The 21754-nt window shown below is 40.7% G+C and overlaps 1 long non-coding RNA gene across 1 annotated transcript in view; it reads left to right on the plus strand.

Annotated features, from left to right (window-relative positions):
• Positions 1-14508: 14508 nt before the first annotated feature.
• LOC310738963 overlaps positions 14509-21754 on the plus strand; it is a 97434-nt gene continuing 90188 nt past the window's right edge. The window contains exon 1 of the long non-coding RNA XR_014537196.1: positions 14509-14546. This is a non-coding gene — a long non-coding RNA (uncharacterized lncRNA). The remainder of the gene's footprint in view (positions 14547-21754) is intronic.

Here is a 21754-nt window from a genome sequence, read left to right on the forward strand (position 1 = left end):
CGAACTGCAGTTTGGCTGTTCTACAGTAAACAAAGACTCTTCAATGCCCTCTTAAAAGTCATGCACATTCATCTAAAAGCATGTTGAGGTCCATTTTGCTAGCTACATTAGCCTGATTTTCTTGCTAATCACAGGCTAGACTAGCATCTACCTTTGTAGCTAATATCACCTGGAAAGACAGGAAGTATAATCCTGGCTAATGTTAAGTTTTTTGCCTGTTGCTTTACTTCTGATTAATTATTTTCCTAACATCTAGTGTTAGTCATTAATATGAGCAGCAAACTGACAGAGAGTGAAAAGAGTTTAAAGAGCAAAATGGTGTAGGTAGAGAGATAGGTGCCCTATTTTAATTAGGATTTGTAATTAATATAAATATGATTAAATTAGATGTTAAATTAACTTTTTATTATTTATCTATACTTTTATTTAGGTAGGATTCTCTGTATTTTTTTAAACCATATTAAAATTTTGAATACAAAACAGCTATGGTGTGGTTATGCTTTTTAAACATATTGAGGAATGAATTATGGGCAATTACAAAAAAAAACATAGAGTTTGGCTACTAGTATAATTTTGTAAAACAAAATGTTGTTACATCTATGGGACAATTTAGTGTGTATTAATCTCACATGCAAAAAAGGCCATAGCTCAGTGATTAAAGCTCTGGATTACTAATCAGAAGGTCATATATTTAAACGCCAGCACTGTCAAGTTGCCCCTGTTGGGCCCTTGAACAAGGCCCTTAACCCTCTCTGCTCCGCTCTTAACAAACAGAGACATTTTATTTGTTGCTTTTCATCCCATTGTGGTGCAAGTCCACTAGTGATGAGAAGAGCGGATCATTTTAGTTCATTCATCAGAATGAACGGATCCTTTATTTAGTCATTTAGTTTGTTTCTTTCCTTTGATCAGAAATAAAATAAAATGTAACATTTTCAATAAGCCGATCCATAACACGTCTAAATACACCAACTATCACTATAGTTCCAGTTATGTGTTTATATATATAATATATAAAACTGCATAGCGTCTATAAGAGTCACGTGATAAGAGAATGAACGACTCTGACAGGGACACACACCTGACAGGGATTTACTCAGTTCTGTTCCCTCTACATAACCTTCAGTGATTTCGTGCTGCTTTACTCATTTGCGTCCAATAGGAAATGAATGAATTACTCTTTAAGACTCTGAATCACATTAAAGAGTCGTTTAAAATGAGCATGAACGACCCGTTACTCCTATCCACCACCGGCCTGAGAATATGCTATGCTGCAGACGATCTCTTTCACCTGATGGAACTCTAAACAGATTTTTAGTTACTGTTACATTAATGGCATTTGGCAGACGTCCTTAGTCAAGTCAAGTTAAGTCACGTCTTAAATTTTAACTCAAAAATGTAAAAAGATAAAATAAAACTTTATACCTAATCATAAGCCAAATCAATTAAACCTATTTTAAGACCTGACTGAAAATTATCCAGAATCCATGAGGACTTTATATGGAATGGCAACCATAGATCCAGCAACTGAGAACACATTGTTTCCCTTTGTTTTTAATTGTGTCTTTTAAGTTATTTACTCTGATAAATGGGTTAGGTACCTTGGTTACGGGCACAGCAGTGGCAAATTAATGTGGCTGGGATTAAACTGACGACTTTTCGTGAATTTTCCACAGAGTAACCTCTTCAGATTTGAACCAGGTTACGTCTTTATGAATGTCAATTTTTGGGAAAAGAATGATGCCTGTCACGGAGTGGAGGGAATTAGGTGATATCTGGTACATGGGTTCATGAGACTCAGTGTAGGGTTCAACATTTAGCAATATGATGTATTGATAAAAACGTTGTACACATGAATGGTACTGCCGGTGTATTGATGGATTTCATTCTTCATTTTCATTATCTTCTTCATCTTCTGCTTCTTCTTCTTTTCCTACTTTTTTTGCCTCTTATGATTTAAGCAAAGCTTTTTAATTTTATTTGAGCAAAAAATTTATATTTAATGATTAGTTATTAGAGATTATTAGCTAATTAGATAATAAGCTATTATTTACCACCGAAGCAGTCAGTTTTTCTTTACTGTTCATTTGCTGTCTCTGGTGATTTGTGGCGTTTGGGGTGTCCACATCTGTGCCTCATTAGCACAACAATAGGAGCGCAGCACCTCCTGCATTAATGAGTGATCCTCAGTACAATACAGCCGTGCGAATGTTCACCGGCTTCTGCAGTAAGCCCATTCAATCCAGTGGCAGCTCCTGTCCTCCGTTTACCAAACTGAATTACATCAACTGACATTCAAACTCTTCTAGAAACCATCACCCTCTATGTGTCGCACCAATGCAGCATCTTATTCGGTTACTTTAGATGATACTCCAGTGAGACAGATGGAGCAGGAACCTAATGGCTAGAACTGCAAAAAAGGTTAAGCAAACATGGCTGACATGGCTAACAAAATGGACTTTTTTTTTTCTCAATGAATGAGAATTTTCCTGATCTCCACTCCAGCCACTGCTTACAACCTCTGGGGTAACCATGGACAATCAACTGTCTTTTTTCTCACAAGTTGCTGATGTGATACGCTCATGTCTCCACAACATCAGAAGGATTCAACCATTTTTTACCTAAAAAGGCTGTTCAGGTGCTTGTTCAGTCTCTTGCCATTTTGAAACAGACCTTCTTAGATCTTCTATCACTGCTCAACTGGTCTTACTTCTCTCAGGTTAAGAGGTGGGTCTACATCAAGAGGTGGTGGAATGAACTTCCCTTAGATTCCCCTTGAAGACCTTCCTCTTTCTGAAACACTTAAACTAGCACTTGTTTTAAGTATAAAAAAAAATGCTACAATTCCTGCCAACAGAGTTTTAGGCTACATTGTTCTGGATAAAGGCGTCTGCTAAATTCATCTTTATGGCTGTCTCCAGCGATCTCTTCCTGAAACACTTAAACCAGCATTTTTCCTGGTTTGTTTTGTTATATATATATATATATATATATATATATATATATATATATATATATATATATATATATATATATATATATAAAGTGTATATTCCTCTCAACAGGGTTTTCAGGCTGATGGTATCTTAACTTTGTAAACCAGTGTTGATTTTATTCATTGTTAGAGGCTCTTTAGTATGTCACTCTGAATAAGGGCATAGGCTAAATGTCGTTAAATGTCAATGCGGTAAAGGTAAATGGTACATCCTGACGTACAGTAAAAAAAAAAATCCCAAAACCGTCACATGCCGCATGAGATGTGAAGCTAATAAGGAGCAACATCCTGATGGCTGGAGGTGCTGAGTGTTGGATGGCTGTTAGCCCCCTTGGCCCTAAAGTTCAGAACAAGGTGCTAATGTTCATCAGCAACAAAGCAAATGATTCACGACTGACTCTACCACATAAACGGTCAATTAATGCACTTGGATGCCAGTGTTTATTGCCTTTTCCTAAATGAACTATGGCCGCTCGTGGCCCGGGATGGGATCTCCATCTAGTAGGTTTGCTGATCTGCAGAAGGCATTCTGTGTGGTCTAGATCTAGGGGGAGGGAGGGGGGTAGTGGAGGAGGGGTTGGGTGAGAGAAACATCCGACTTTATAGGCTTCAGTAATCGCTAGGCGTTAAACTGAACAATTAGGCTCTGACTATATTGTCGCTGGTTTTATGGCACTACATTGAGCTGCCTGTAACTTGTACTTTATGGTCCGGATTGCGCCCTTCTTTCTGCTCTGTCTGGTGTGGCTGATGTTTGCAGCTCGGAGAGAGAGAAGGAAATTGCAGGTATAGATGAACTAAGGGGCTTAGCGCACCTTAACTGACTAAGCATGGTTAATGAAACATATCGGCGAGCTTAGGGTGGGGGTGGGGGGGGTTGTTGTTGAATGGTTTTGTCAGGTGAGAATGGAGGCTCGAGTGACAAGCCTCAGGCGGAACGTCACTGGAGTCAATCAGGCTTAAGCAGCGTGTGCTTGCGATATGAGACTGACAGGATCATGGGTGCTCAAGAGAACAACGGAGGTCCCAGACAGTGTATCAAATTCACTCAGCTGACCCTCATATTAATGCAAATTAAGTGCAGTCTCCAAAAAGAATTTTCTAAGTGCATAAAGAGTATAAAGAGAGCGTCCCAGTCTGTGAAAGAACCCTTGATTGATAGCTTGGTTCTTCTGTTTCAGAGTATTTTATATACACTCCATTGACAAAAGTTTGGCCATAAAATTAGTATATGCTTTTTGAGCATCACATTCCACATGTAGTCCCCGTTTGCTGTTTATAATTCCCTCCACTCTTCTGGGAAGATGCTCCACTAGATTTTGGAGTGTGGATGTGGAGATTTGTGTTCATTCATCCACAACGGTGTTAGAAAAGATCTTGATGTAGGTGAAAAGGTGAGGAGGTTTGGGGTGCAGTCAGCTTTCCAGTGCACCACAAAGGTGATCTATATGGTTGGAGCTCTATAGCAGGAGATCTTCCACTCCAATCCAAATTTTAATTCTAACGCATCCAAAGAAATCCTGTACAATTGGAAAATAAATGGAAAACATGGAATAGTACATTTAAATTCCTCTCTTAAATCTTTCTAAATGTATTTATAGAACCAGAATTAATGAATATAAATATGCCATTTTAATGTGGCCTTTTTACTGTGTATTAAAGAGATTGAAGAAGATGAAGAATGATAAAAAAAAAAAAAAACATGAGGCAGATTCAGGTGCTCTCTGGAAGAGGTCAGAGGTCACAAGTGAATAGGGAATAGATCCTCATTTTTCTTGTTCTAAATAAGTGTCTCATGCACGAACCTCGAATGAGGATGAAGGTACTGCAGCTGCAGGCGGACCCCCCCCCCCCCCCCAGGGGCCTCTGGAAGGTGTTTGCAGCAGGAGGCAGATGATCTTCTGTTACATGGAAAAGGATGTATCTTCTCAGAGGGGCACTGAAGTGTTAAACTATTCTCAATAGTCTCTTCATTTCATAGTTTTTCAATAAATTAGTCTCGATTACATTTTTTATCAAATCTTTGCCAGGGTCAAAGGTATCTGTCCGTCTACAGTCTTTTTCTTTAGCATTAACTCCATGTTGCTTGAAGCTGTTGCTTTAACCAATCAAACTGCGACTTGGCCACACCAAGTCCCCCTAGAAGGCATCCAATAATGTCAGCATTTTCACGTCCTTCTATTGGATTGTCTGTAGCAAACTGCACAATCACAAATATATTCATGTGGATTTATTCGTTGTTTTTTATTCCACAAGGACTGACAGGACATTATGAGGAAAAGTTGCCAAAACAGCTCAAAACTGTTGTTAAGCGTTTTCTTTGTAAAATTTGCACAAAAACACACAATTTGCCTTCATTTCAAATCCCCAGGAAACCTGTAATGCACAGGAAAAACTCAGTGAAACTCCCCGGGGGTTATTGATCAGAAGTCCAATGTCTTAATCCCTGAGCTACAACTCCCCCCCCCCCACCCCTACTAAGTCAGTGTAGAGGAAAGAGCACATATTAAATCATCATATCAATTAAAAATATATAAATATGTAGTAGAGATGCGCATCTGCATAACTGAGGCCGATGCGATTTGCATCTCAATGCATAACCGATGATAAGATGCATTAAAGTTACAGAAGCGGTTACTGATGTGATACGATGATTTCACCCTATTAGGATGCAGTGTGATCTGATTTAATTCGAAAAAAACATTCGATTCAACACAATTCGGTTCAATGTAAAAAAATATATTCATTCTTTCATTCATTTTCTCCCGCTTATCCGTAATTCGGGTCGCGGGGGCAGCAGTCTAAGCAGACCCCCGCCTTCGACTGCTGCCCAATCCTCATAGCACCGTCCCTTACGGTCCCTCCTGCAGGTGGTGAGCCCACAGGAAGGCGGCCCCACGTCACTCCGACGTCACGGACCTTGATCTTTCCCTCGTAAGGGACCCCTGGAGCATAGAGGGTTAAGGGCCTTGCTCAAGGGCCCAAGAGTGGCAGCTTGGCGATACCGCGGCTTGAACCCCAGACCTTCCGATCGGCAACCCATCACCTTAACCGCTGGAGCCACCACTTCACTATATAAAAAAATATAATGTTATGCAATTCATTAGATAAACAGAAATGAATCTACATATAAAATATTGGGCATAAGTATAAATTCGCTTTATAAATAATTGAACTATAGCGCATCTACTAATAATTATATAGAAATAAATCTTTTTTTTTTAACGTTATATACAAATATATCTCAGGAAAAAAGTTACCCAACAATTAAACCCAATTTGTATCACTTTTCCTCTCCATTTCTGGCTCCAACCCACTGACTATTTTCTTCTTTTTCACCAGATTCTTTATTTGTTTTTGGTTAACGAACTTCTTCGGCGGGTTTGAATTTTATTTTATGCCCATCTCTCCCTTTCATTGTGGCAGATTTCACAGAGGCAAAAAAAGCGAAAGGATCCGAGGCAGCTTTTTGGTAGTTCCCATTAATGACCACTAGATGCTGGACAAACAAGCTGCATATTAATAGCCTACTGTAACGTGATGTTGCAGAAAACAACTCAAAATAAACGAAACAGTACTTTACATCAGATTTTTTCAAAATGATGTAATACTTTTGTATAAAAAGGGGTTGAGTATAATTTGAATGTTAAAAGATTAATATTTGGCTTTTTTTTCCCCACTGTTAATGTTAATGTACAATTGCTAATTTTAGTCTGATTGTATTTGGAACACAGTACACTCTTTTTGCATTTGTTTTTGTTAGTGAGTCATACAGAATCGTGAACCGAGCTATATCTGGCTTGTGAACCGCAGGCTCCTGACCCCTGATCTAGCTGGCGATAGCTGATGGCAGAGCAGCTGATTGCTCTGTAATGGTCTGTGATCTTGGGTTTGCGTTCGCTTCTGCATGCCACGTGTCTGCGATCTCAGTCTAGCCTGTACTCCTGCGAGCCACATGTCCTCCTTTGTATCGTTTCACACACGCATGGCCCAATAAGTGCTTCCAGGCGTTTTTGCAATGCACTGTGACGCAGATTTTGGTCAAACGACGCATTCTCCTGCTGTCCGGGCGCAAACACTGGGCTACAGCCGTCCCCTCCAAATGACATTAATTATATGTAATCATGCTTATTAATTATCTGTGAAATAGCTCCTAACTGGCATCACAGGATGAACTGCGTTGAGTTTCAGTGCTGTGTTTTGTTAGCGAAGTTCCGGAATGGGCACGATCTTCCGGACGCAAAAGTAGCACGAAGAGAAAACGTGGCCTAAGCGATGGCAGCTGCCACGCTTTACATGGCAAATACATAAACTCCTGTTGATCTCTTGTGGCTCTCCTGGCATGTCTGCACACAAACAAATGAAGTGGGAAGAGCTTCCTGTCAAACGGTCTGGCCATTCGGATGCAGATTTACTTGGATTTTCAGATTCTCAGCAAATCAGCTTTTAACATATCAATTTCCAGGAAGCATCTTTGAAGTTCTTTGAGGAACTCATCATTATTGTACGATAATGGTGTTCTCCTGAATCTCTACACGATTTGAATTTCTGTTTCACGCCCAGAGCGCTAGGGGATGAACGAAACAACACCACGAGTCACAGGAATGATTGAACGACTGCGGGAAAAAAGACAGATGAAGAGGGGGCTCTGGTAGTGAGCTGAATGAGTAAAAAGGGGGAGGGGGGGGAAGAGAGCACGGCTCCGACCGGTAGTGCTGGAGCACCAGGTGGGGGCCCTTTTAGCTCAAACTGACCTTGAAGGCAGCTGATTAAATTCCCACTTCCTCTCCGTGGGTTGCTTCTGCACAGCTAGGGCAGCGGGAGTTTATCCTGCTTGCACCTCATTCTACTCGGACCTACTTTTGGCAGTCAATGTACTTTTTGTTCCACCTTTACTCACATGGTGCGCAGCATTTCATAGACACAAACGGGAGAGGAAGAAGCAATCGTGTATAACCAGAATTAGCAATTAGGACAGTGAACATGTGAAACACAAGAAATTGTGAATGGATGAGATTTTTCTAAAAACCGCCTGGATTGGCTTCAGTGTCAATAAACTGCAAGTCTATTTAAGCCTATAGTTTTACTACAGGCAGAAAAAAAGCATTGCTTAAACACTATTCCGTGTCTAAATTGTCTGAATTGAATATTGAGTGTTAAGTGAAGGAGGTCCGGACCTCTATGTCCCAGTGGCACAGACTACTAGGCACCATAGAGTCCTCTTAAATTTATTGGCCTCATTTAAAAACCGCAAGCTCCACGTCTAGCAGCCTGACTGTGACTGAGGCCCCTCCGTCTAAAGCCTTGGCAGTGAAACTTATGTCTAGCAACGTCATGAACGCTGAGCATCGGCGAGCGGTAGACAAACAGAACCCAGTTCCCAACTTCTTTACTGCAGTAATCACTCTAAAGGAGTGCACAGAACAGGGCTGGGGTGGCCTCCAGGGCCCAGTGCCGAAACCTGAATGGGGGCTGAAAGACAGACGAACAGGCTACACTCGGAGGAAATGGCCCCCTGCTAAGTGCTCCCTGACAGCCGAGAGTGAGCCTGGCAATAAAATGACGTTCAGACTGAGCTCTGTCTCTCGTGGACATTTTGTTGCCTGGACTGGATTGGAGGTATGATAAGCTTAATGCAAGCAGTTTACTCACACAGGAGGCAGCCAGAGTATTTGATAAATGACTTCGGGGCTTAAAGTTGATTTAGTGATGATGGAGAATTCATGACAGCTGGAAATGGGCTGTATTTGGAATCGGTTTACTTGACTATTAGGTGATTAAGTCCATGAAGGGCTGCCGTAAACAACGCAAATGACCCCTTCATAATGTCTGTAAACCGATACACTATAACTATAGAGCGGTTTGGCTTTAACCCTTCAGAGCTTTCGCTTGGTATACAGTTCTTCGGTCCTTCATTTATTTTGACTAGCAGCTTTATCTCGGGAATCCAGGGAATAATGGGTGTTAGGTGGATGCTTCACACTCATTCACACCTTCATGCAATTCATTTTAGAAAATTCACCTACTGGTATGTTTTTTGGGAGGGAAATGGGAGGGAAACAGAGACCCTACAGAAAGTCCTGCACATGTTGCTGGTCAAATCAGGATCAAACCAAAGACCTATTCTATTCTATTCTATTCTATTACTAGACTGCTTTTAACAATGGACATGGTCCAAAAAGTAGCTTTTCAAAATAAGTAGATTAGAAATAAACACTTTACTATCATAAATTAGTCCCTATCATTTTATTCCTAATGTTCGATCCAGTGGAAACTGGTAGCTAAGTGGTTCTATGGTAGCTCAATGTTAAAGGCTCTGGGTTACCTATCCGAAGGTTGGATGTCCAACTCCTGGTATCGCCAAGCTGCCACCCTTGAGCAATGCCCTTAACCCTCTGTGCTCTAGCGTTGTTGTAACAAGGTTGACCCCAGCTTCCTAACATTGCTGGGGTTTTTGAAGAAAGAATTTCACTATGCTGTATCCCTAAGTTTATCCCTAATAGACAACCCAGTGGAGTCAGTGGCAGGAATAACTGGCTGAGATGGTCTAAGGAGGCAACCTTGAGAGGAACCAGATGCAAAAGGGAACCCGTCCTCATCCAGGTGACACAGAATGTTCATTTATTATCGTTCCATCTTTATTGAGGTTATCAGCTGTTAACTGATGGACACATGAGTGTAGAAGACAGTTTACATTAATCACAGTGCAAATACATCTTCATGGTTCTTGAGTTTAACCTTCCACAGTAACCTTGTGGCTCTTGAGGCTGTTTATTCATAGGTTGTTCAGAGACCAAGAGGTTTCACACAAAGTAATTGTACTCATGCTAGTAAATTGTAATTACATTGTATGTTAGTTGAGTGGAACGTCTCTGTTAGAAGTTTAAACCAGTGTAAGATATCTTAACGTATTCAGTTATACTTGGAGTCACTTTGGCTGGCTTTCTGAGGCATCTGAAAGTATGGTTCTGAGAGACTCAAACCACAATTTTCTGCTTGCTGAAAAAACAAACATGGAGTCAGAAGAGAAAGGAAGGAATTGTAAACACTCTTCGCCCTCCCCCCTCCCCCTCCCTCCGCCCCAAACCCCTTTAATTGTACACGATGAGCGATGAGGCAGATCAAATTGTTTTCACCATGTGTTTGCAAGAAACAGTGTTGTGGCAACACCCTGACTTTTTTTTTAATGCATGTATTTGTCTTGTTAAAAAGTGGCAGTAAAGAGGCTTTGGATATGCGCAGACGATTTAATAAAAGCCTTTATTGGCTTCTTTTTTTGAACTTGTCTTTATTTGTGCAATTCCACAGAACAAAGTGACTGGGATTGTGGGATTAAACCACCCAAAGAGAACTTCCCTCAGCCATTGTTTGCTATTTATGAGATATGTGATGGAGAACAAGTTTCGAAATGTTCCCACAATCTCACCACATCAGACAGACAGGGTGCCACCCTATTTGCAAGCGGTGTTGCTCTGTTATGTTATCCGACATGATATGATGTACTTAGCAGGGATTTTGTGATGGACTGACCACACAAGGCAACAAAACAACATGGTATATGAATATCCATGTCAGGGTGGATATCTGGAGTGTAGCCCAGAAGCATTTGGAGTGACAAGAGGATACACTCGATTGGATGCCAGTCCACCTACTGTCATGTTTCTGAAAATCCTGGAGGAAACCCACATTGATGAATGCAGGTATTAAGTGCTGAGGCTTCCACCAACCTGTCGACGTTTCTAAAACAAAAGTCTCTGTTTATTCAAGTTTCAACCCTAAGGCACATTACTTAGTAACTACTCTGAATTACTCAGTAACTACCTGAACTTCATGGGAAAGATGTGTAGCTAAGATACCGACAGTTACTTGGAGTTTTAACGGTCAATAATGGCTTTTTTGCACAAACACATTGACATCGTTCATGCATTTCTGGGTCTTTAGATACAATCGCATTTATGGTCTTTTAGGGCTGCATGAGCTTCCATAAGTGATGTTTTTAGCTATGTATGGATAGACCTGAAAAAGGCCATCAGGACTGTATGCTTCATCATACCTACTAAGGATCTCAGTAACTGAGGTCGATGTGATTCGCATTTCAATGCATAGCCAACAATACGATACATTAAAGATACATATAGAGCAGTTACAGATGGGATGCGGTCCGATTCCCCCCTATTGCAATGCGGTCCGATCCGATTTCCATTGGATTAAATGCAATAAGTTGCAATGGAAAAAATACAATGATACAATGCAATTCAATTTAGGAAATAATTCACTTTAATTCCTTTGTTTCAGACAGTCAGCAAGTCATCAATTTACTTAAGTGCCTTCTGACTTCTAAAACATGGCCCCTTTTACAAAAGTAGTGCAAAACAAACAGAACTAAAAAAAAAAGAAAAGTTGAACTAAAACCAGACGTTCCTTTCTTGTTCTGTTTCCAAGAAGTTGCAGCTCTACCTCTGCCATGTTAATCTATATTTTATGTATAGGACACGCCCCCGGTCTCTGTAGTGTAGTGACACTTCATATTCATGTAGCACTTTTTTTAGTTAAATAGTCTCCTGGTTGTGTAGGACCTTCAGACGATGAAAGCAAATAAAGTCAAAAATCCTCCAAGATCTTTGGAACAACCATAAACCACACAGCATTTTCCACAGGAGCATTGCTGAAGCTATAAAAGCGAAGGACTCACAGTAAATATTGGTGTCCCTTTATAGGCATTTAGAAAAAATTCATTATTAATAAAGTGTCTTTGGTTTACAGGATGCAGACAAAGAGGTTCGGAAAATGGCGTGTCTGTTCCGGTTCACGCCGACATGCCCGGTATTATCGTTATTATTTCATTTCTGGTTCGATCGGCGAGAGAAAGAATGCAACCGAGGCAGTGGATCAGACCGCATTACGGTTTGCTCCTGTTTGAGTGCAGAAAAACTACAATCCATTCCCCAGTAAACGCCTGAGATGTTTAAGAGCAGTGCCAGCTGCTTGCAGATAGCGTGTGGAGAACGAAGGCAGGAATTATCCGGATACAGGAAGATCTTTTCTCCCTCGGCATGCACACACATACCCCCAACACGCATACAAAACCATGTTCTGGCCTGAAACGACCTGCGTTGGCTCAGGTTCCCATCTTTCCTGCCGTACTCTTTAATCTATGGGCGAGAGAGATATCCTCATTCTTCCGCCCTTTCCTTCCAGTAAAACACAGAGAAGGAAAATGAGATGGAAAGAAGAGAAGAGAGAAAAGAGTGAGAACGAGTGAGAAGTTCATTATTAAAACATCGATATATCCAAAACGTTACCACATTCCAGGCCAATCAAAGGTTAAAAAAGTAAAAACTTACTGTATTTTTTCTCTCTAAGGGAACAAACGTAATAACAGGATACTGTGTGTGTCAGAGAGAGAGAGAGAGAGAGAGAGCGAGAGAAGTGGAAGGGATGAATGTGTGTGTTTGTGGTGACTGAAGGTTCTCCGTGTTTCCAGGAGTTTGTGGTTATGGGCTTCTGTGAAACGGGCGACAGGCTGACTGTGACGTTTTACATGCGATCCTTCCAGATCCGATTTCTTCCATGTTTCACTGAATCAACATGATCCTGAATCGTTCCTTTTTCTCTCTCGTGTTCGGATTCCATTTTGTGGAGGAAACGTCGATCATCCGACAAAGTGACAGTAACACAATGATACGTCGTGCTTTATTCTTCAACCAAATACTTTTTATCCATTTATAGTTACATTTAAAAGCCCTCTCTTTTAAGGAGGGTGCTTTTTACTTGTCGCATGTACATTACAGCATAGTAAAATTCTTTCCTCGCATATCCCAGTGATCTTATGAAGCTTGGGTCAGACATATTACAGAGCCCCCTGGAGCACAGAGGGTTAAGGGCCTTGCTCAAGGGCCCCAAGAGTGGCAGCTTGGTGATTCCGGGGCTTGAACCCCCAACCTTCTGATCAGTAACCCAGAGCCTTAACCACTGAGTTCACTGTCAGTGAACACCATAACAATGATCAAACTGTAATAAATGGATCTCCAGTGTTGAGGCTGAGTTTCCCTTTTGAATCTGGTTCTTCTCAAGGTTCCTTCCTCATGCCATCTCAGGGAGTTTTTCCGTCACCAAAGAACAAACGTATACATTCTTTTATTACCGCTTTATCTCTGTAAAGCTGCTTTGAGCCGACGTCTAATGTTGAAATTTACACAAATAAAAATTAATCTAATTGAATTGAGTTCTCATATGTCAAAAAGAGTCAAGTCCTTTTTTTGACTCTACTTTACACTACAATCACTGATACTGGAGACTCCCTTCATTAAGATGTCACCACATCAATCTTTTTTTACCAACTACAGAGAAATACTACAGAAACAATAAATAATGGATTAGATCTAAAAGCTTAATATATATAATATATACATATATTTTATGATACACCTGGAAAACAATCATGTGGTTTAAGCAAAACTTCTCCACACCTTCAGTCAGCATTAATAATATACAATACATGAGCAAAAGTTGGTGGACACCTGACCATAAGATTACAGTATGTTCTTTTTATATTCCACATTTAGTCCTCATTTTCTCTGATAATAAGCCCCACTTTTCTGGGAAGATGTTTCCGGTAGATTTTGTGGAGATTCGGTTAGGTGTTAGTAGTGATGTAGGTACAGAGCTCTATCGCAGGAGACCTTCCAGTCCAACCTTCATGGAGCTGGCTTGTGCACAATGTCATGCTGGAACAGGTTCAAGTCTCATAGTTCAAGTGAAGAAAAGACCGAATGCTTTTGCCTCTATAGACGTCCGATCGATCTTTGTGCTTCCAGCTTTGAGAAAGAACCACACATGGGCAGAAAGGTCATGTGTCCCAATACTTTTTGTCCATATAGCGTATTACAGTTGTACCTTTTTAGCTTTCATAACACACTGTCACGCCAAACATCTCCATTCATTCACCCATACATCTCCCCACACTCCTTTATTTATTCCGCCGCAGGAAGCTCATGGATAAAAAAACTCTCATCTCATGGAAACATCTCTTTTGTCAGAGTGTCAGAATTGGCAGATGAAGACAGTACACAGAGATGAAGGGGAAGTTGAGAAGGTGGGGGTTTGGTGTGGGGTGAGGAGGCCCAGGAGAAGGGCCTTCTCTCTCTCTCTCTCTCTCTCTCTCTTCTCTCGCTCTCTCTCTCTCTCTCTCTCTCTCTCTCTCTCTCTCTCTCTCTCTCTCTCTCTCTCTCTCTCAAAAGATAACTGGCCGGTGCTGGAAGAGCGGATGAAGACTTAATCCGCCGTTCCAGAAGATTTGTTCCAGCAACATATGTAAAGAGTTTTTACTTCAGCTTTCATGATATATATATATACAGTATATAGTTTTCTAGACACTAAGAACATAAGATTCTACCGTGTTTCTGAACATCCCGTTCCACATTGAGTCCCTATTTGTTGTTTTAGTAGCCTCCACTATTCTGGGAAGATGTTCTACTAGATTTTGTGGAGATTTGGTGCGCATTCAGCTGCAAGTGTGTTAGTAAAGTCAGGTAGTGATGTAGGTGAGAAGGTGAGGGGGCCTGGGGTTCAGTGTTTATGCCAAAGGTGTTCAATATGTTTTAGAGCTCTATAGCAAGCAATCTTTCATCTCCAAACCATAAAAACCATATATCTTAATGAAGCTGGCTTTGTGCAAGGAGGCATTTTGCTGCTGGAACATGTTTGGGTTTAAATAAGTGAAGAATTTCCTGCTACTGCATCCAAAGACATCATATATAATCGTGTGCCTCCAAGTCTGTGATTACAGTTTGGCGAGGAACCGCATGTGGCTGGAAAAGTCAGGTGTCCCAATACTTTTGGCAATATAGTGTGCATATTGAAAATCCTGGATCAGATTCACCTGCATGTTTTATTTCTGCCCAGCTGTGTTGTTGCTTCTGTCCCTCTTTTCCGGCCTGGAAAAATACACACAAATGATCTTTTTTTTCTGACTCTGAGGTGGTCTGATTATTTTATCCAGTCCAGATTGACACCTCTGGCAGGCAGATGCTAGATCATGTGTTGTACTTTAATCCGCTTACCACATTACCAGCTGAAACGCAAGCATCCCTTGTGAACACTTCTCACAACTTTATATTTAAATATTCAAATAAATAATACCAAATATTATACCAAATATTATAATGACAGCCAGATGTACACACATTGCATTCACACTAAGCACAGTATCCTTTTAGTTTTTTTTTCGAAATAAGCGGCATGAGTTCTGTCAAGTTCTTTACAATCCACCATTTACATTCAATATAACGATAATGCAAATGAGCTGATGACGCTGTTTCTGTTCTAGTGTGGCGCAAACATCCCGCATTAGTCTCCAGACGCAAAATGTTATTCCAGACTTCATACCGGGACACTAATCCCGTTCAGACGGGGATTAAAGACTCTTCCCTTTAAGGAACAATGGAAGAGAACATTACGGGGGTTTGGATCGCCGTTGACGCAGGCGGAAGGGAATCGTACGCGATTTATCCAACACCAATGACATTGTCTATAAGCTATCGCGGATTCGCTTCATGCAAAATGAATAAATGTGATCGCGGCTTGTGCCACACTTCAAATACGACCAGGCGACTCTTCAGTTTTATAGGCTGCAGTTTGTCTGGGAGCGTTTGCAAGGTTGTGACACGTGCTGTGAGAAGTAGCCCATGAGCTGATTTATGCCCCAGATCTTCTTTTGTCTTGGCAGTGAAGTTTCCATGCTGTTAAGTGTCTCCAAGTGACCGCAAAACAAACCGGCGTTGTTTGACACTCTGTTTTGTCACAAAATTTTTTTCTCTCTTTTAGTTACGGGTCGCTCTTCACTCTGTCTGCTTTGTCTACAGGAACCATATGCATCACACCACTGACAGTGAATGCAGGATAAACGCAAAACGAAGCAAAATTTCAACACAAAATTCATCTTGTGTCCATCTTGTGCAATCGAATGTTCAAGGATCATTGTTTAAAGATGTGAACGGGATCCTTGAAGCTACGATCGCCGTTTAATAAAAACAACTTCCTCTGCAATTATTTCAATTGAGACCCGACATCTTCTGACCTTGGAAAAATAGGAAGGGACTCATTTTATTGTGGTTTGCTCTGCAAAGAAGTAACCGGTGCAGTTCTCCAGTTGAAACATCGTTTCATCTCCTGCCTGGGATCTCAGGACAAGCCAGCACTAATGAAAACCTTCCCTTTCCACTTAACAGCTCGTAGATAAAGGGAGGAACTCTAGAAGGCGAAGGACTAGGCCAAACGCCCTATTCGAATCTTGGACCCTTCGACTGAGTAGTAGCTACGGAGGCAATTTTCATTCCGCGTGGTGCCAAGTGACGATTGCTAAATAATATCCTGTTGTTGTTTTTTTTAGCGCTTCTTAGAATTAAAATCCCGCAACTTTCCGGCGTTTTTAAACAAATGAAGATTTGGTTTCTGTATGAAAGGGATCCATCCGGCCCTATGCACTAGAGGTTGCACCAGTTCCAGTTGTGTCCCACCTCGTCAAGTTTTCTGACCTTCAAAGAGATGTCGGACCTACGAGGATCCCGAGCCATCTAAAGATGTACCAGCTTCAGCTGTATTCCTCCATCATGACCAAATCAATAACCTCTTTATCAATACTTAAAAATCATTCTACATACGCTGTTTTTCCATCGTTAACCCTTTAAAGGCTCTGGGATGTTAGATTTGGTGTTGAATCAATAATGATCTTAGATGTTGATCTAATCTATGGGTTGCTCAGGAGCTGCTTTGAGATGATGTCCATTGTGAAAAGTGCTATAGAAATACTTATTAGGGTGATTACTGCCATGCCGTGATATAAAAAAAACACCATACAAACACTCATTTTCCATCCATCACTTGATATGCTTCTCTTCTTGCTGTACTCTCCACCTGACTCACTTTTCCCTGAGTTGCTTTGAAGTTGTCACGCAAATTAATTGTGCAACCGCCATTAATCGGCTGTTGGTGAACAAACCAGCGATCAAAGTACAAAACGCGTGTGAAACAGAGTGTGCTCTCGAACCTGATTGGTGAATCGCTGCGTGTTTCACCAGTTAGGTATTTTAATCCTCGTAAATAAAAAGGAACGACTGATTTCACTAAATGTAGTTAAGTAAAAAGTCAAATATTTGAAATGTAGTAAAGTTACAGTATCTTTTTATTAGAAAGGAAACTGCCATCAAACTTAATTGTGTTCATTGGGACTGTTATGAAGGCGGCTCACGGCTCATAGTGCGAGAGAGTTCTTGTTAAAGGAGGCTCAGGGGTGGCCTGTGGCCGGGCCGGGTGATAATGAGGAAGCTGTTTGCTTTTACAGCACAGGCCCAAAGCTGCGGGGTTTGGGGACAGCTGAGACGCTGCTGACAGGGCGGCTGGAAATTGGTTACGTTTTAGGGAGCTGTTGGGCAGATATAGGGGTTAGAGGCTAAAGAGAGGGGATTTATTAGAGCTGTAAATTACAGTGAGGCGCCTTTGGCTCCCTCCCTCCCTCTCTCCCTTCTTCATTTTTCCCTGTTTCCTTCTCCACTATGCTTCCACAAAGACAGCTCTCATATTTATTTGCTCAGCTTGGTGGTGGTGGGGGGTACAAGCAGACGAGCTTTACCCCTTCAACACAACTGACCCCCGGGCTCAAAGAAGCTTTTATTCCTGCGAGAGTCAGGTCTCTGTAGTTAAAAATGGCACAATGATGGGTAGGAAAAGTCAGAAATAATTATTTACTCAGACCTTCGTGTATGTCATTCGCACGTCGGTTGTGTAGCAGCCAGAGGCAACGCATTTCTACATCATCTCGAACACCTAACCCCAAACTTACGCTCGGAAAGAGCGGGGTGTTCATATCATCCAGCGCGAGAACGCTGACAAGGCACGAGGCGTTGCAGAAAATCCTCCCATCACAGCCATTTATCGTGATACATGTTGGAAATTTCACGTCACATCACGTCACGTCACGACAATCAACGTTTATTTGCTGCAATCAATCTTTGAACGTGGACTAGACTAGGTGATTTCTTTCAGCACTGAATAGACACACTGTATTTGCTCGGAAGAAAGGAACCACTGTTACCTCTGCACACTTCTCCGAACTGTAAGAGTGTTTTTTTATTTTTATTTTTATTTTTTTATGTAAACGAGAACGACTTTTCGCGAAAGTCGCCACTTGTAATTAGGACGGAATTTGGCCCGCTCTGTGAAGCGTCACTTCGAAAACAAGACCCTCTTTTCAGGGATATTTTTACTATTAACATAACAACTAGGAGGAACGATTTTGCTGTTGGTTGGACGGATTAAAGGATGTTGGTTTTGTGGCCCGCGGACGCGACGAGGCCGAGAAAAATAAAGCGACTTAACCCTCAACTGCTCAGTTGTAAGTCGCTCTGGACATCTGCCAAATGCCATAAATGTAAATGAAGAAAAGTTTGTGGACACCTGATCATGAGATTGGTTTGTGATTTTGGAGCATCCCATTCCACCTAATTCTCCATTTGCTTTTATAATAACTTTCACTCTTCTAGGAAGATGAATCCACTAGATTTTACGGGGATTTGTGGAGATTCGTTCAGCTTCATTGATGTTAGCAAGGAGATGTAGGTGAGAAGGTGAGAAGGCCTGGGGTGCAGTCAGCGTTCACATTCATCCCAAAGTTTTTCAATAAGGTTCGGCCAGTTACTTCATCCCATATAGACATTCCATCATCACATTCCACATTTAATCCCAATTTGCTTTTATAATTCACTCCACCATCTCAAAGTTGTTTAATAGGGTTAAGGTTAGAGCTCTATAGCAGGAGATCGTCCACTAAAACCCATGCAAAGCATATCTTCATGAAGGTCATGCCACTCTAGAACAGGTTTGTATCTCCTGGTTCGAATGTATGGAAAATTAGTGCATTCAAAGACGTTGTGTGCAATTGTGTTCCTTTAATTTTGTGGTAACAGTTTGGTGAAGAACCACATCTGGATTGAAAAGTCAGGAATACTTTTGTCCATATACTGTATTTTGTCATATTGAGGCCCAAGGCTGAAGTTAGGTGGTGAGAATGCCTGAGGGAGAGAATATTTTTGCGGGGAAAGGTCCATGGTGTAAGAAGTTGTATTTTGTAACTATTATCAGAAAGCTGTAAAAAGAAAGCCGTTTTTTTGCATCATCGTGGTTCGTCCCTGATAGATTAAAGAGCAACTAGTCCATCAAAAAGTCCTAATTTATGCATGACCACCACTACAGTTGGACCACACAACCAATTTCTGGCCCTTTCTGCCTGGTACTGAGCCCCAGGCCTATAAACTGGGTGGTACATTGACAACCTGAACCCAAAATACTGAATAAATATAGCCTTTCTGACAGCTTTTCAGAAGGAGGGAGCTTAATATGAGCTACTTAATGCAACAAAAATTTCGACCCTGCCAGAATACCAGAACCAGATGTTAAATTATATATGCTAAAAATAAATGGCTGTATCTTAATCGGTTGAGGTTTGGAGAGCCGGATAATGTCAGGAAGTGAAATCTTATAACTGGAGCGTTTGGGAGGACCTCAGACCATGCTCTCGGAAGTGTCTATAAAACGAAGCTCAAAAATAACAAAAGATCCGTAGTCAGAAATATCACATTACGTTAATTACTGCTAAAATATGCAGAAATAAATACAGAGTTAAAAAATAAATCTCTAATTTGAACGTGCCTGACGTTAAGGACAGCGTAGGTCTATTTGTCAGCTCATGTACACGTGTTTGGTGTATCTGTGGACGTTAAAAGAGTATTTCTGGTCCACATGTGAGACTTGTTCAGCATCCTGCCCAAACAGCAGGTCTACACAGGTCTACATGTCAAACCCTTTACAGAGAACATACTGTGTCTTACTGACAAAGACACTCAGAGGGCGAAACCAGGAGCCCCTCAGGGAGGCCTAATAGCTCCTCAGAAACCTAATAAACACTGATTATGTGCATAAACGTCATTCTGTCAATGATTTATAACTAAAACCTTGTGTCAAAACGGTTGTGACGGAGCCGAGAGCGAAATGACTTCCAGTAGTGCGATGGTTTGTGGTCCCACACGCAGATACACAGTGGGTTTTTTGTTGATAAATTCAAGAAGGATTTTTCTTTTCAGTTTTGGACTTCATGAAAACAAGTCAAATGTCCCCACAAAATCAAGGCTGTGTGATATTACTAACTAAGTGGGGACCAAATATGTTCCTTTACCCAAAAATACCCTTTGGATTAAAAATATATGTATTTCCTATGTATTTTATTGTAAATAAATGTATGTAATATTTAAAAATACAAGATTATAAGAAATCAAATGACATGTTAAATGCTTTCATGCATTTAAGTCTTTGAATTTTGGGCTTTGTTGTCATTTTTCCTCGTTTCTTTGGAGTTTATTTGGTTTAAAACTGTACATTGGTAAAGGAGAATAAGCCGAGTCCATTGCTTGAGTCCATGCGACGCTCTTCAGCACTAACACTAAAAGGGATATAATGATGTAAACATGGCTGCTGATGTTCTCGAGTGTTACAGCATGTATTATCAAAAAAGGAGCGAGTCTTCCTCTGATGCTATCAGCACTGCCTCTTTATCAGCGCTGCTGGGGAGAACGGGATACGGTGTGAGACGACCTGGCTCCTAATTCTAACCAGGGGCTTTGGGTGACCATATCACAGGGAGATAAAGACATCCGGAGAAGCTGGAGGTGAAGGAGAAGGAGTGCTAGAAAAAATTCGACAGTATGATAAATTATAACGGATGTTACGATGTAATTACTGAGATTACAGATATATAATAAAGCCATATGATTGGCTTACAATCATATCTTTAGATTTTATGCTAGCTTTGCCCCTAATATGGCAAAAGTGCAAAAAATACCTGAAAATCCGACTTAAATCCTACTTAGTATCTTCACTTTAAAAGTATATTCCAATATGACTTGAGTAAAAGGATTCGAGTGTTTTGATTCGAACAGTACTTGTTATTCAATGGACAAATAAAATGAAAGTAAATCACTTTAGATGAGGTAAAACCGAATATTCAGAGCTGAATGTGATTTGAAGCAGAGAGGAATAATATTTTTTATCCAACTTAAAAAATTTCAACAAAAAGCAGGTTCTAAAAGTTTCTCGAAGCTCTTTTTGGATTGAAAATGAGCTAAAAAGTCGCTCCCAGAGAGCAGATGTTGGTCAGGGAGTGTTTAATGACATCTTTAACAGAGGTGCAAAATGTAAATGGTAACGCTGATTGTCCATTAAAATATAGTGGAGTAACAAGTACATCTATTGGATCAGAAATGTAGTTGAGTAAAGAGTAAAAGTTGCTTCTTAAACAGGCTGAACCTTTTAGTGTTTTTAAATCTGCTCTGAAAACGTACTTTTTCAGAAGTTTATTTACTTCCTTTTATTATTTATTATTATTATATTTATACAGTTATTATTATTATAATTATACTGTAAGTATATATAATACTCTATACTAAAAGTAGCCAAAAAAGCCTTAAGTACAGTAAGGAAGTACATTTACTCAAATACGTTGTCTATTCTGTCCATTCAGGCACCATTCTCTCCTGCCTTTTGCCATTATCACTATATAACACTTTACACCGAACACACAGACTGTCTAACTTCTCGTCCGTGACAAGAATGCTCCACTGAATTCCACAAGAAGAAAGGGTCAGGAAGAATTCTAGGCTCTTAACCTTTGCCGAAATCTTTCTGAATGACTGGAGGGTGACTGATTACAAG

The sequence above is a fragment of the Silurus aristotelis genome, assembly GCF_946808225.1.
Source record: "Silurus aristotelis genome assembly, chromosome: 16".
Classification (NCBI taxonomy): domain Eukaryota; kingdom Metazoa; phylum Chordata; class Actinopteri; order Siluriformes; family Siluridae; genus Silurus; species Silurus aristotelis.